The sequence below is a fragment of the Suricata suricatta genome, chromosome 10 (genome assembly GCF_006229205.1).
Source record: "Suricata suricatta isolate VVHF042 chromosome 10, meerkat_22Aug2017_6uvM2_HiC, whole genome shotgun sequence".
Taxonomy (NCBI): domain Eukaryota; kingdom Metazoa; phylum Chordata; class Mammalia; order Carnivora; family Herpestidae; genus Suricata; species Suricata suricatta.
The window spans coordinates 59,980,323-59,993,893 of NC_043709.1; the positions used below are offsets into that span (position 1 = coordinate 59,980,323).

General features: G+C 53.8%; 1 long non-coding RNA gene across 1 annotated transcript; it reads right to left on the bottom strand.

Moving 5' to 3' along the window:
• Positions 1 to 839: 839 nt before the first annotated feature.
• LOC115305512 lies at positions 840 to 4,327 on the bottom strand. The gene is made up of 2 exons (XR_003914822.1): positions 4,199 to 4,327; positions 840 to 1,185 (listed from the first exon to the last, which is right to left on the bottom strand). It is a non-coding gene; the product is annotated as an uncharacterized LOC115305512 (long non-coding RNA).
• Between the last annotated feature and the right edge of the window lie 9,244 nt (positions 4,328 to 13,571).

Genomic DNA, 13,571 nt, shown 5'->3' on the forward strand with positions numbered 1-13,571 from the left:
GTCTTACTGCTGCTGAAAGGAGGCGTGATAGACAGCCCGCAGACACCCACCGCCCTCTTGCTTGTGGCCGGGCGGTGGCAGCATGGACTGGGCTTCTGCCTGGAGAACCGTGCAGAGCCGGAGTGTCACGCGGGTGCCCGGGGGGTGTCTGGTGGCAATCCAAGGCTGGGCTCTGTTCTTCAGAGAGCCCGGCAAGGGGGTGTGGGGGAGGGCGGTGGTGCGAAGGAGACTAAAGATCACAACACAGACTGGCTTGAACAGGACCCCCTCTCCACACCCCATCAGGAAGACGCTGAGTTCCAGCGGGTTCGAGGCGCAGAAACAGACTGAAGTGAGACACCGGGAAGGCACTGCCCCCATGAGAAGGGCAGTGGGAAGAGAGAGCCATACTGCTTTTTTGATGGAAGTCCTTACAAACTGTCTGAAGGAGGAAACACCTGGCCAGAGGCAGAGGGCTGGACCGCGTTCTCTTACCTTCTCGGGCCCTAGCCCTGGGGATGCTGGAGGAAGCTCTGTAGAGGAGATCAGCCTTGACCTTCTCCACTGCTCTGGCCCCAGCCTGGCTGGCTGTCCCCGGTCCTGTGTGGACTGCTCAGCCCGCCTGGGGTGAGCGCATAGGGGTGAGGAGAGCTTTCTTGGCTTGCAGCATGTGGTGAGAAGATGTCCCAGGGAATCCTCGCTCCTGATTTAAGTGGCTCCGACAGCTTTATGGCGCCTCCTCGAGTGAGCCCCCAACGTTGGCCGTTTAACTTTTTAGTGTCGTTTAACGCTTAGGCTCCGGCGGACAGGCAGGCCCCTCGGCCCCAGAGGCAGCCATACTAAATCAGGACACTCTGAGGCCCCGATAAATAATTTTTACAGGGCACGCAGCCCATAGATCACCAGTGGGGGTGGGGGGAGAGTGGCTGTGATATTTCAAACGATTGTCATATATGACTACCCCGTGCTCTGATCCAGGTCGTCCACATGGCAGCCGGCTTCATAACCACAGTCAGCTCCAGGGCTCTCTGCATGGGGCATGGGAGGAGCAGTGGGGACATTGTGCCTCTGGTGGCCCCACAGCCAGCAGATGACCCATCGCTTTCCATGGCCTGGGAATGCATGGTCTGCTCAGCTTGCCCTTTTGTCTGCTGAGCGTGGGTGCCCCAGTCCAAGCTTCCTCTGGCCCTGGGAGAACGGGGAGAGCTGAGAGCAGGGTGGGCAGAGAGGAAGAGAAAGAACTTTCTGTAGTCGAAAAGTCACTTTCAGATCACCTTCCTGGTTCCCAGACAACTCTGAGCCTGAGTGCTCCGAGGGACCCAGTGCCAGGCCTGTGGCTGGAGGGAGGACAGACGAGAGGGCTGGAGTGCATAGGACCTGCTGTTTAGCTCTCTGCCAGTCGCACCTTTGGGGGAAGGGGCAGGGCAGCAGAGGGACAGAGGAGAGGGGAGTGTGGAAGGACAGAGACCGGAACAGTGCAGGGAGAAGGGAGGGAGAGGGACAGCAGAGCAAAGATGGAAAGGCACAAGAGAGAAACAGGGAGACAGAGGCAAGGGGAGATGGGCAAGGACTCACCCACAGAGAACATTGCAATAGATGGGTCTTTTCCTAAAGCCTGGTGCCAAGCCGGAGAGACATGGTATGGAAAGACCCCGGGGGTGCAGCATCTGTGCCCTCGGAGGGCACCTTCCAAATGGCTCCAGACCCATGTTTCTCTGCACCAGCTTTGCCCTGCCCCCACCCCTGCCCCTCCCCTCAGTGCCCTTGCCCTGTCCCCTCATCTGTAAGATCCTGGGATTTGCGGGGACACTTAATCCATATGGAGCTGATTCATTCCCATCTAAATCATCTCCATGAGCTTCCTTAAGAGCCCTCTGATGTGCCAGCCGCCATTCCTCTCCCCCGGCGATGGCGGGCTGGGGGCTGCCAGTAAACAAACCTCAACGGCCATCCATCAGTCCAGCACAGACCATTCGTCTCTCCAACCCTGCTCCCCCTCCCCGCTCCTCCAAGCCCTCCATCCATCTGTCTGTCCCTCTGTGTCCCCTTCGCAACATCCCTCTCTTAGAGCCTCCACACCTCTGCCATGTCCTGGGTAGGATCTTGAGGGGTCATGTCAGCTGCCCCCCTGTCTTCATGAAGACAGGAGACTTACCTCGCCCCTGCCTACATAATCTGGAGACTTTCCTGGTTCGTGGCCTTCCAAGAAGAGAGCTCTCCTCCAAGTCTGATGATACTGCTATCCAGCATGGACAAGCCACACTCGGGAAAGTGCTTTTTTCTGTCTAGCTTGTGTGTCTGCAATCCATGTAGGATCATGCATCTGAACAGGAGTGAAGGCAAGATGATGGGGCTTTGCACAAGCACGGGAATATCCAGTATCTGTCACAGGTACCTCCATGGGCTACTGAGGTATATGGAACACTAGACTAGCAAAGTGGCCCTCCTTTGCCCCATCTCCCCCTGCAGAGTCCAACCAAGCACATAGTGGGTGCTCCATGCTGATTGCCTGCTGGCCATGATCTTGTTTATCAGCTCTGGTGAGTCCAGTGGCCTTCCGTACATCCCGGAAAGGTTTTCAGTGGAATGACCCAGTGGGTCTGATCATGGCCCTCTAGCCTAGCGAGGTTTGCAGGAAACACTAAGGAAGCGTCTCTCACTTCTGCCCTCCTACCCAAACTTCTTAGCCCAGTCCTGGGGGGCAAGCTTGCCTGAATGACTCTGTATTGGCAACAATGAGGCTGGGGAGGAGCAGGACGTGCAGAGGTGTGGGGGCACCTTCCACAGCACCAAGGTGGACCCCTCGTGTTTGGGGAAAGCCCTCATGTTTACATGCATGAACAAGAGAACCGGAGTCATTCCTTCCCATGCTGGCCCTTCCCCTGTCAGGTTCTTCATGTCATTCTGGGAGAGGTGATTCTGGGAAAGGGTCAGGCGTCCGCTAGCCCCTCAGGAGAAAAGACGGGGTATGGTTCTTCTGGTCCCGCTTCAGTTTCTCCATCCACAGCCCCAGTGGGGGTTGGGGACAGGTCTATCTCTGGAGTAGAGCATTTGGGTCAGACTCTAGTAAGCCTGCAGGGGGCTGATTTGGGCACGAGTGGAAGGCTTTGGGGAGGGAGGAGTCACAGGGGAGGAGATGAGCTTCACGTAGATTCCACAGTAATAAGGAAGAGGAGAGGCAGGGGAGAGGAGGTGGGAAAGAAGTCTTCAGGGTGTCCTGAGCAGAACTGGTGGCCCACACTGGCATTCCTTCTGAGAGACCCAGGAACTTGGTTGAGCGTCTTACCCTCCCCCCATCTTAGGTCAGACGAGATCAGACCAGACCAAGTAGAGAATCTCACTGCATGAGCTCCCCTAGCCTGTGATTTCTCAGCACCTCTCCCCCTTGTCACCGGTCCCCTCAGGAAGCCCCTCTGAGTGCACAGAACGTGTGGAGCCCTTCAGCTGCTATCCAGCCCTGAGGACCCCTGACCATGCCCCTGCCACCCCCCAGCAGGAGGGAAGGCTCTAATTCTAGTCCAAAAGCTGAGAAGGGTAGTGGGGGAGAAGGGCTGGAGGAGGCCATAGGGAAGCTAACCATTTACACCAGTTTTGTGAACATATGTGTGGGAGGGGAGGGGCTTGCAGGTGGCAAGGCCCAGCTTAAGAAGGATGGAGTGTTTTTTAGTTCTCTTGGCTAGAGGCATATGGGGTATGTAAGACCAAGAAAAATGACAATTATTGCCAAAGAGAGAGAGCATGTGGGGGAGCAAGAAAAAAATCCAAGCCAGGGAGACCTAATGCCATCCACCCCCATCACTGTCATGACCTGACTATCTGTGCTTGACAGCGTCAAAACCTGAGAGAAGGGGAGCTTGAGGACTGACCCTCAGGGCCTCCAGGGGGGCTGAAGCTGATGCCTCAAACGTGCCCTTCCCTGGTGCTACACAGAGCACGGGGAGCTGGGAACAGCGCTCAAGTTCTCCGGGTGGGACAGCTGCTGGAGCTTTTCCCATCTTCCGCCTTCCTTCCCTGTGCCCCCCTTTTCTCTGGGCTGTTGGGTGAACCAGTGATCTCTTCTCCCACTGGCCTGTCTCCCTCGGGTCTCCCCAGCACTGGGCCCTTCTTGTCCTCTCAGTGGGTCCCACCCTGTCTCCCCCAGATCTTCTCTTCGTGCAGCAAGCTTCCCATGTGTTGTCGCTCCCCACCCAGTCCCCTCCTTTGAAAATAGTCCACTTACCCAAACGTGTGGCTGACGGGGGTCCTGTAGGATCCACGTGTAGGCTGGTGCCTTCATCCAGCAGGGCTTGGAGTTTCGTTTGTCGGTCGGGCCTCCATCACACAACATCCATGTGCCCAATGTGGGCCATGCCCTCTATGATGCAGGCAAGGATTCTAGAAGTTTCTGTGCTCATTGGCACAGCTCCAGGAGCACAACCTGACTTTTGATGGCATTGGCAGCCCCTGTTCTGATTCCAGGAGACAGAAGTGTCTAGAAGGATGCCAAGGGGCTTGGGTGTGACTGATGTCCCTTCCTTAGAGGAGGCCACTCCTGTGATCATGAGCGGTGACTGAGGCGGGGCTGCTGGAGGAACTTCTAAAGGTTCAAAGTTGAAGGAAAGATTTCCAGGTTTCAGGGAAGCTTTTGGGGGAGGGACGGTCTTAACCTTTTCAGGCTCTGTAGGAGCAGAGAGCTCTGTGTGTCTGGAAAAGTTTACTACGACACTGATAGGCCTGACCCCAAAGAGGGATGGCCACTTCCTCTTTCCAGAACCCTGACTCATCCACACTCAGGGCAAGCCCACTCAATTTCTTAGATGATTGTTTGTTCCTTGGCCAGAAATCTGGTTCTTAAACTCCCTCTCCTATTCCTTTCGTGATCTGGGAACAAACCATCTTTGAGAACCAAATCCAGCTTCATCTTTTGGAGCTCAAAGAACAGAGAGGCAGAGCCCTTTCTGGACAGTGACACTGCAAACCCGCCAGGAGCTAGGAATGTCCCCTTATGGGAATGCCCTCTTCTCTTCTTAGCATGCCAAGGGAAAGGATGTGATTCTGGCGGGGAGGAAAGGGCATGGTTGGTGGGAGCAGAGGGTAATATCAGCTAAAGAGCACCCCTCCCGCACCCCCCGCCCAGCCGGCCCGGATCCAAATGTGCACATGATGGAAATGTCTTCACAGCCAAGGGCCCCTCCCTCCCAAGGAGAAAATCCACAAGTGGGGAACATCTGGATCAAACCACAGCCATGAAAGCACAACATCAAACGAGGGTTTCCCAGCGACCCTCCCCACAGGCCCTGCTCCAAGAGAAATTGCAGATCTTCCTGCTTGAAGCTTTTAAGTGTCACAGAGCCCCTCAAGTTTGGGATCACTCCTTATTCACTGGAGACAGATGTCCCTGAGTGAGCATGGTTGGGTTTGATTACCCCCAGCGGGAGAGGGTGTGTGTGACCTGATCCTGGCCGTGTTGGGGGATAGCCTGGAATTTAAAGCCGTGATGAGGGGCTCTAGCAGTTCAGGCTGGGGGCTGGAGAGAGACAGGGGACAGGTGGACCTTTTAAAACGTGCCTACATCAAAGGTTCCAGTAGGCTCCCTTCCCAGCCTCGGCGCCTGCGGGGTAAGAAAGCACTGATTTCACCACATAACTGCACGTAGGATGGATCTCAGTCTGAGAACTTCTGGGGAATGTGGAGAGGGGAGGGCCGGTGCTCCTGAGAGGGAGGAAAGGCCAAAGGGGGTTTCTTATTTCCAAAATAGCCTGCGTAGGCCAAGGAAAATGGGACCAGAATCTGCTTCCCTCCTACTCAGCCTCTTTGGAGGGAAATCAGGAGGGAGGGGTGCATTCCTCCAAGGTGAGGAGGCTGGAGCAGCCGCAGCAGTGGGAGGTGGGCCCTGGATCACAGATGGAGGACCAGGGGGAAGCAGGGAGCCATCTTCCCCAAAGGCGTGAAGGAGGAAGGCCATAGACCATGTAATTCAGGAGATGGTACGCTCTTCTCTCTCTACTGCCCAGGGTCCTTCCAGGCCCAGGAATCAGAGGGCACCTGGCCATCATGCTGGCAGTGTGGGACGGACTGTCGGGCAGACGGGTTGGGGGAGGCACCCCAGGGCCGGACTCCCAGTTCAGATTTGAGTCACCTGCCCAGAGGATGCGGGGGATTGTGTGCTGGGATGTGACCTTGGTTTAAAAAGCCAATGGTTTATTCTCAGGGTGGAAGGTGACCTTCAGTTGGGAGGTGTGCAAGGAGTAGGCAGTGTACCCTTTGCTTTCTTTATATTAGCCTCCCTTTCAGGATGCTGTCCGCTCCCCTTTCCTCTCAGAGGTTTAGGAGTGTGTGTGATGCTCTGGTGACGCCTCGGTGTACCTGGAGTGTTGGTCCTTCCCACACTAGTTCATAAAGGTCTATTTATAGTTTCCTTCCCTGTCTAGGCTGACAGCACCTTGAAGGCACAGACTCCTTACTCCTGTGTTCCTCACGCTTGGCACAGTGCCTGGCAGAGAGCGGGTGCTCAGGGATGTTCCCTGTCTTCCCACAGCCAGTGTTGTGAGAAACAAAGGGCACCCATGTGATGATTCTTCCGCATCCTGGAAGCTTCTGAGGGGATCCTAGCTCCTAGCCCACCTCCTCTGGGAGTCTTTTGGGAGGATTCTAGCTGATAGCTCTTTCTTCCACCTCTGAAATGTATTATCCATTAAGATGACCTTCATGGTCAGGTTTATTTTATTTTATTTATTTTTATTTTTTAAGTTTATTTATTTCTTTATTTTTGAGAGAGAGAGACAGACAGACAGACAGACAGACACAGAGAGAGACAGAGAATCTCAAGCAGGCTCCACACTGTTGGCACGGAGCCCGACCTGAGGGTCGAGCTCATGAACCATGAGATCATGACCTGAGCTGAAATCAAGACTCTGACGTTTCACCTACTGGGCCACCCAGGCGCCCTATTTTATTTTTTAAAAACCCAGGATGGATATGTCTCTTTTTTTTGTCACACACAACCCAGTGCTCTTTGGGATTGGGCTCTTTGCCCCTATACTTTCTGTGGCCCTCTGTGCCAGTATGAAGAAGGAGTTCAGTCAAGGTTGATTGGCTATTGACTGTCCCTCTCCTCTGAATGCTGGTGTCTCAGTCTTTGATGTTGTAGCTCATCTGGGGCTCTGATGGCTGAGCGGCCGTGAGCTGCTGAGTTGGGGATGTCTTGGCATGACGGGGTGAATAGGACACACGAAAGAGCTCCTGTTCCCATGAGGGAGGGACACAGGGGCCTGAATGACAGCAGGCTGAGAGAATGCTTGAGGGGGATGTCTCGGTAATGATAGAGGTCAACCGGTTTTATTCAGAAAGACTCTTCGGGACTGGAGAGAATGAAAGAGGCTGAGAAGAGAGAAGGGAGGGTGAGGCAGAGAGTGAAGGAGGGCACTCAGGTGGGTTAGGCTGGCAGAGGGTGAGGAGAGGAGGGAAAAGCAGCTTTGCCTGCTGGTGAGGGCCCACATGTGAGGCTGGCACTCTCATGTCTGGGAGGGGCTGGGCGGTGGTCCACATGCCTCTGCACTGTGGCGACTGCATCCACCCCATCCATCACCTGCTCACACCCTGCCCCAGACTGCAGGCCAGACGGGGTCTATGTCTCCCTGTGATTTCTAGACCCAGCTTCACCTGGACTCAGGCAACATCGCCAAGTTTGGGTCAGGTCAGCTTTGCTCCATACCCTCGAGCTCCTCCCAGGGGACGGAGCTGCCTTTGAAGTCAACGGAGAGAAGATTGGTGAGCTGTGCTCTGAGCCTAGATCTCTCAGCATCCGGGAGGCAGGGAGGGTCTCCCCTTTGAGCCCTTTCTCAGGGGTTGAGGTGTTGACACATTAGCTGTCAAAAGGTAGGTGTTTCACCCTTGAATGCTGTGGGAGGCTGCCTGGGTGCCATGCATCTCTGGGCTGTGGGGCGGCTGCCGTGCTCAGCTCCGGGGACCCGCATTCTCCGCTCTCCTGGAACACAACTCTAGGTGCTGCCATTCACATAGAATCGGTACGCACGGTGCCCTCCCCTCCATGCCCCAACTGTGCAATGGAGGGCCACGCTCTTGCCCTTCAGGGGTCAAGGTTCAAGCTGGTCAGTCTGAGGACTAGGGATATTTGAGTGAGGCTTTGGCCAAAGAACCTGTGTCTGGAATGATCTCCGAAGTGAAGTCCTCATGGGAAGTGGGCGCCAGGAAACCGGCACTTCTGAACAAGAGGGCTCCGGAGGAGTGTGCATGCAGTCTTAGACTAGGCAGCGGGGAGAAGTGACACATTCCATCCACCAGGGAAGACAATTGCCTCATATGACCAGATTGGAAAGGAGAGCCCATTTGCAAGCTGCTCCCGTTCCCCCCCCCCCGCCCCCGCCCGTGTGGCCCAGCACTCGGCAGGTGTGGGGCGAAGCAGCACCAGGGCCTGTGCTCCAGTCTCTGGGTCTGGGGCCGTGGGAGGCAGGGAGACCTCGCCATCACCGTGACGCTCCTGCGTGGGAACCTGCTGAATCTGAAATGGGATCCTGACCCAGATGGGGCTCAGGAATTTGTTTCCTTTTCTTTTTCTCCTTCTTACGGAAAGCTTAGCTCACTGCTGAGGATGAAAAATAACAACCAGATGAATGAAGTAAGGATCATCAGGAATGATAAATAATACACTCCAGATGTGGCCCCAGACAACAGCCTCGGAAAGAGCACACGACCCTAGTAGTCACCTTGTGGGAGAGCCCCTTAGTGCAACAAGGGCCAATGACACCAGTGTTTGTCACTCCTCTTTGGGATTTGTCTTCAGAGTAGGTGAATGTCCTTATTGGTGATACACCTTAGCTTTTGTTTTTTGGGAACAAAGACTAATTTATAGTTAATAATGGTTGTCTTGAATGTTTTGTAGAATGGCTATAAAGTCCATCTTAAAATTTTTTTTAATGTTTATTTATTTTTGAGAGAGAGAGAGAGAGACAGAATGCAAGTGGGGGAGAGCAGAGAGAGGGAGACACAGAATCCGAAGCAGGCTCCAGGCTCTGAGCTGTCAGCACAGAGCCCATGCGGGGTGCAAGCTAGTGAGCTGGAGTTCAGCCTCACGTACCGTGGGATCATGACCTGAGCTGAAGACGGACTTTCAACTGGCCGAGCCACCCAGGCACCCCTATAAGGTCCATCTTAAAAAGAGACTTTGCAAGGGCAGCTGGGTGACTCAGTCAGGTGAGTGTCCAACTTCAGCCCAGGTCATAATCTCACAGACCATGGGTTCAAGCCCTGTGTCTGGCTCTGTGCCGACAGCTCAGAGCCTGGAGCCTGCTTCGGATTCTGTATCTCCCCCTCTCTCTGCCCCTCCCTCCTCATGCTCTGTCTCTCTCTGTCTCTCTCAAAAATAAATAAACTTAAAAAATTAAAAAAAACACTTCTGCAAAGACTCATTTTTTATGTTTATTTATTTTTGAGAGAGACAGAGACATAACGTGAGCAAGGGAGGGAGAGCAGAGAGAGAGAGGGAGACACAGAATCTGAAAAAGGCTCTAGGCTCTGTGCTGTCCACGCAGAGCCCAACATGGGACTTGAACTCACAAATTACGAGATCATGACCTGAGCCGAAGTTAGAGGCTTAACCAGCTGAGCTACTCAGGTGCCCCGGAAGTGTTTTAATCAATAGAGGTACATGTGGAACAAGTATATTTCCTTCTGAGAACTTTTGTATCCCTGTGTTTGTTTAAAAAGCTAATCACAGATATATATCCCATATTGTATTCTATGTATATATATATTCTATATAATAAAACAATATAGTACGATGTTGAAGGCTGTATGTTAACCACTTCCTTCTCCTCCTCCTGCTATTACAGGATGATGTATAACACATTTACTTTTGCCAAGGAAAGGAGGGAATAGAGGCATCAGGCAGACCCAAGGGAAGATTTGGTACAGTTATTGAAGGAGTAGATTTGGATATCTGTCTACATCCGAGGGTCGCCTAGCTCTGCACTCCTCTCTGGACCAACTCTGTTGATTTTGCCTGAAGATTTGGTCCACTGGGCAGAGGGTACCCAGCCCTCGCGTGTGGGGAAGATTCAATTTCTTAGCTTGGTTGCTGGTCATTCACCTGCAAGAAGTTAGCCCTAAAGTCTAAGGGAGGAGGGGACCTGCTGGTTTGTGAATTATGTAAAAATGTATTTTTCCCAAAAATTGAGGGCACGAGGGCACAATGAATCTACACAGCCAGCCCCTTTATAACAATTATTAGTTAACTTAAATGAAGACCTCTCTAGTTGGGGAAGTTTCCAGAAAGTTTCCATTCCTGGAGAAAGACCAGGTAGAAGTGGGTGGCACCAGATCAGGGGACCTGTGCGACCGTTTCAGGAACACTTGGCCTCCCTGAGCGGTGGTTCTCTGTCCATTCAGAAGGACTATTGTCCCTGGGCTTGAGTTGGGTGAGTGGAGATGGCGGTGGGTGTGACCACCTGGGCTGGGGACAGAGGGAGGATGGAATGACCTCCAGGAGGCCTAGCCAGCCAGAACGCTCAGTGCTCCTTCGCTGATAGACCAAGCTGCAAATCAGGAATTTATTAGGAGCTGAGACTCATTTTCCCACCCTTTATAGCCCTGACGACTCAGAGCCAAACTCTGGCAAGGGGCTTCCTCATGGTTTTAATTAGACAATTAATTTTTTATTGGGTCGTTTGATTTCCGGAGCCGATTCCACGCTCCCTCTTATCTCCCACCTGCCTCCCAGCTGTGAACAGCCAAGGGGAGACGGGGGATTCAGGGAGGGGTGCACAGAAAAAAGCCTTGGTCTCCGTTTGAGCTGATTTAGGAGTCAGTGGCAGGGTGGGGGGCGGGAGCCCCTCTGCCACCCTCTGCGGGGCGAGCTCCAGAGACACTATCCAGAGCTCAGACCTGGGCTTGCAGGGTCCGCACAAAGGCATTCTTAGCTGCTCCTCCCAGGCTTCTCCCAAGCTGTGGGGCTAATTAGTAACACAGGGTGGGAGTGGGGGCAGGGAATGGTACCAGAGGTACATTAGCGGCATTTCTGTGCTTAATCCCAGGGGGTGCTTGGAGGCTGTTTACCCTCTACCCAGGGATTAGGAACCTGTTTGAGTTAGAAGGGCAGACAGAGGCCAGGGCTTGGCTCTGTCCCCCACCTGCTTGTGGAGCTGGGGCGGGGGCGCTGAGCCAGCAGAAAAAAAAAAGAAATGGGAGAAACCTGTCTCCAATCTATCTGCCTTATTGATCTCCCTGGCGTCCAGCTGCTGGCCTGCTTTTGAATCTTGATCCCCTCCATTCCTGCTTCACCCCTCGCCAACTGCCCTTGTGGTCAAATACCAATCTGGCTCGGAAAGGTGGGGGGAAAGGAAAGACAGAAGGGAGGCACGTTTTAGCGATGGATGAGCCAGGGTGGGGGATGGGTGGGAGGGCCCCCGATTCACCATAGATGTTCTCTTGGAGGAGGGGGGAGTCGCTTCCAAGATTCCTAACCCTCCTCATACACCACCCAAACAGGAAAAAGAGGCTAGACTCAAGGAAGAACTTACGCACTTCCAGTAGCAGAAGTGAGTAGCTCCCCCTTTAGAGTTTTGGGATTTGGCAAGGCCAGTGTCTTATTGAGAGCAACGTTGCTCAGAGGCCTTAACATGGAATCGTGGGGAGAGAACTATTTCCTCAGGTGTCCTGTTGGTGGGGACATTGTCACTTGTTGTTCCCGCATAAGGACTCCTGCAAGTGTGCAGTCAGACACACACACTGACAGAGCCACTCAGAAGCAAACTGACAAGTGTCTGCAGACACAGAAGTGGGCTGTGGAGAGGGTCTGGGGTCAAGGCTCTAGGGCCCTCACAGAAAGGACAAACGTCCCAACAGAAAAAGTCAGGATGCCATTCAAAGAGAGGGCCGTGGCGACCCTGCTCACCGCCCACGTCTTTCTCTAGGGTGATCACAACATCAGCGGGGGGAGTGTGCAGACACCCCCCGAATCACCCCCACTGGGGGGCGGGGTGGGGAGAGCACCCGCTTCCCTCTGGTCCTGGAGCAGACTGGAAGAAATAATAGCGTATATTTACACTGGATTGTGAGGACACAAAGATAAAAGGACTCAGAAATCAAAGGGACCCCAGAAGCTCAGTGTGAACACCCCTGGGTGTAGAATTTGTTCTGCAAACAGATTCTCTTTTTCGGAGGAAGCCCACACGGAGCCATTCCTCTGCTAGGGTTTGAGGTGGTTCCGCGGTGGGAGCAAGGGGACAGCCCCAAGGTAGGCTTTTGGAGCACAGTCCTGCGTCTGGGGCGCACCTGCGAGAGCGTGTCTGCTACCCCCACCCCCCCAGCTGTGCAGAATGGTGTTCAGAAACCCACAGAAGAAAGGTTGTGTGTATGGGCGTGGGGGCGAAAGGCAGAGCAGGCCTGCGGTGACCTGTGACACGCGTACTTCCATGTGGCTCCCAGGGGGAAAGAATTCAGACCTTCCAGGGCTTGAGCGCTGGGTGAAGGGTGGTGCAGTGTGTGTCCATGGGGATCCTGAGTGGGCACCTGAGACATTGGAATCAAAGGGGTTAAGGAGCGCAGGCAAAATCCATAAGAGAAGTTATGTGTGTGGGCGGGGGGAGGTCAGCATCCATTTGCAGGGAGAAAGGAGAGAGAGATTGTGAAAATAATGTGGAAAGGAGAAGAAATAAAAATGAAGGCATTGTGGTGTGCCTGGATGGCTCAGTCGATTAAGCGTCTGGCTTCGGCTCAGGTCATGATCTCACAGTTCATGGGTTCGAGCCCCTCATCGGGCTCTGTGGTGACCGCTCAGCCTGGAGCCTGCTTCAGATTCTGCCTCCCCTGTCCTCTCTGCCCGTCCCCTGCTTGCACTTTGTCTCTCTCAAAAATAAATAAACATTAAAAATTAAGACAAAAATGAAGGCACTGAAAGAGCAAGCAAGCTAACAGACCCACACAAAGAGAAGCAAGGAAACGTCCATGTGTGAGCAAGGGGAACTCGTGGTAGGCGGCTGGAGGCGGGGAACGGAGAGCCTTGGGAGGGACGGCAGCCAAAACAATCAACTGGGCTTCTGCCGGGGACAGGGGCAGGCAGGCTGGGCGGGCAAGAGCTGCAGAGAAAACTGGCTTGCAGGGCAGAGGAGGGGGTGGCCGTGGGCCCTGTGTCTCCCAGCCCCCACGCTTCCAGAGCTGTCCTCTTGCCCTCTCCCTGAGCCCAGGGATGACGGGACTGCAGCCTCTCTGGGTCCTGGGTGGATTTGAATAATTAAGTCATCTGGATTCTTATGATTTACCATTTTCAATGATAAATAGACAGAGCCCAAGCCAGCCAGTTGGCAAAACTCTGGCTGCTAGTTATAATTTGTCAAGCTGCCAGCAGATTCATGTTTTATGCTAATGGGAGAGACTCATTGACTGGGGGAGGCAGTGACCGGGTCAGCTCTTTCCTCAGGCACCCCAGAGGTCGAGGGGTCGGGGGAGAAAGGCCGAGGCTGGTATGGATTTTCTGTAAGGGTCAGGGTAATTTTATAATAATTCAGCGGGCACACGCACTCTTGTGTACACAGAGGGTCATGTATGCAGAGATATGTTCAGATCTGTGTGCAGCCTGTTCCCCCCACCTCACCAAA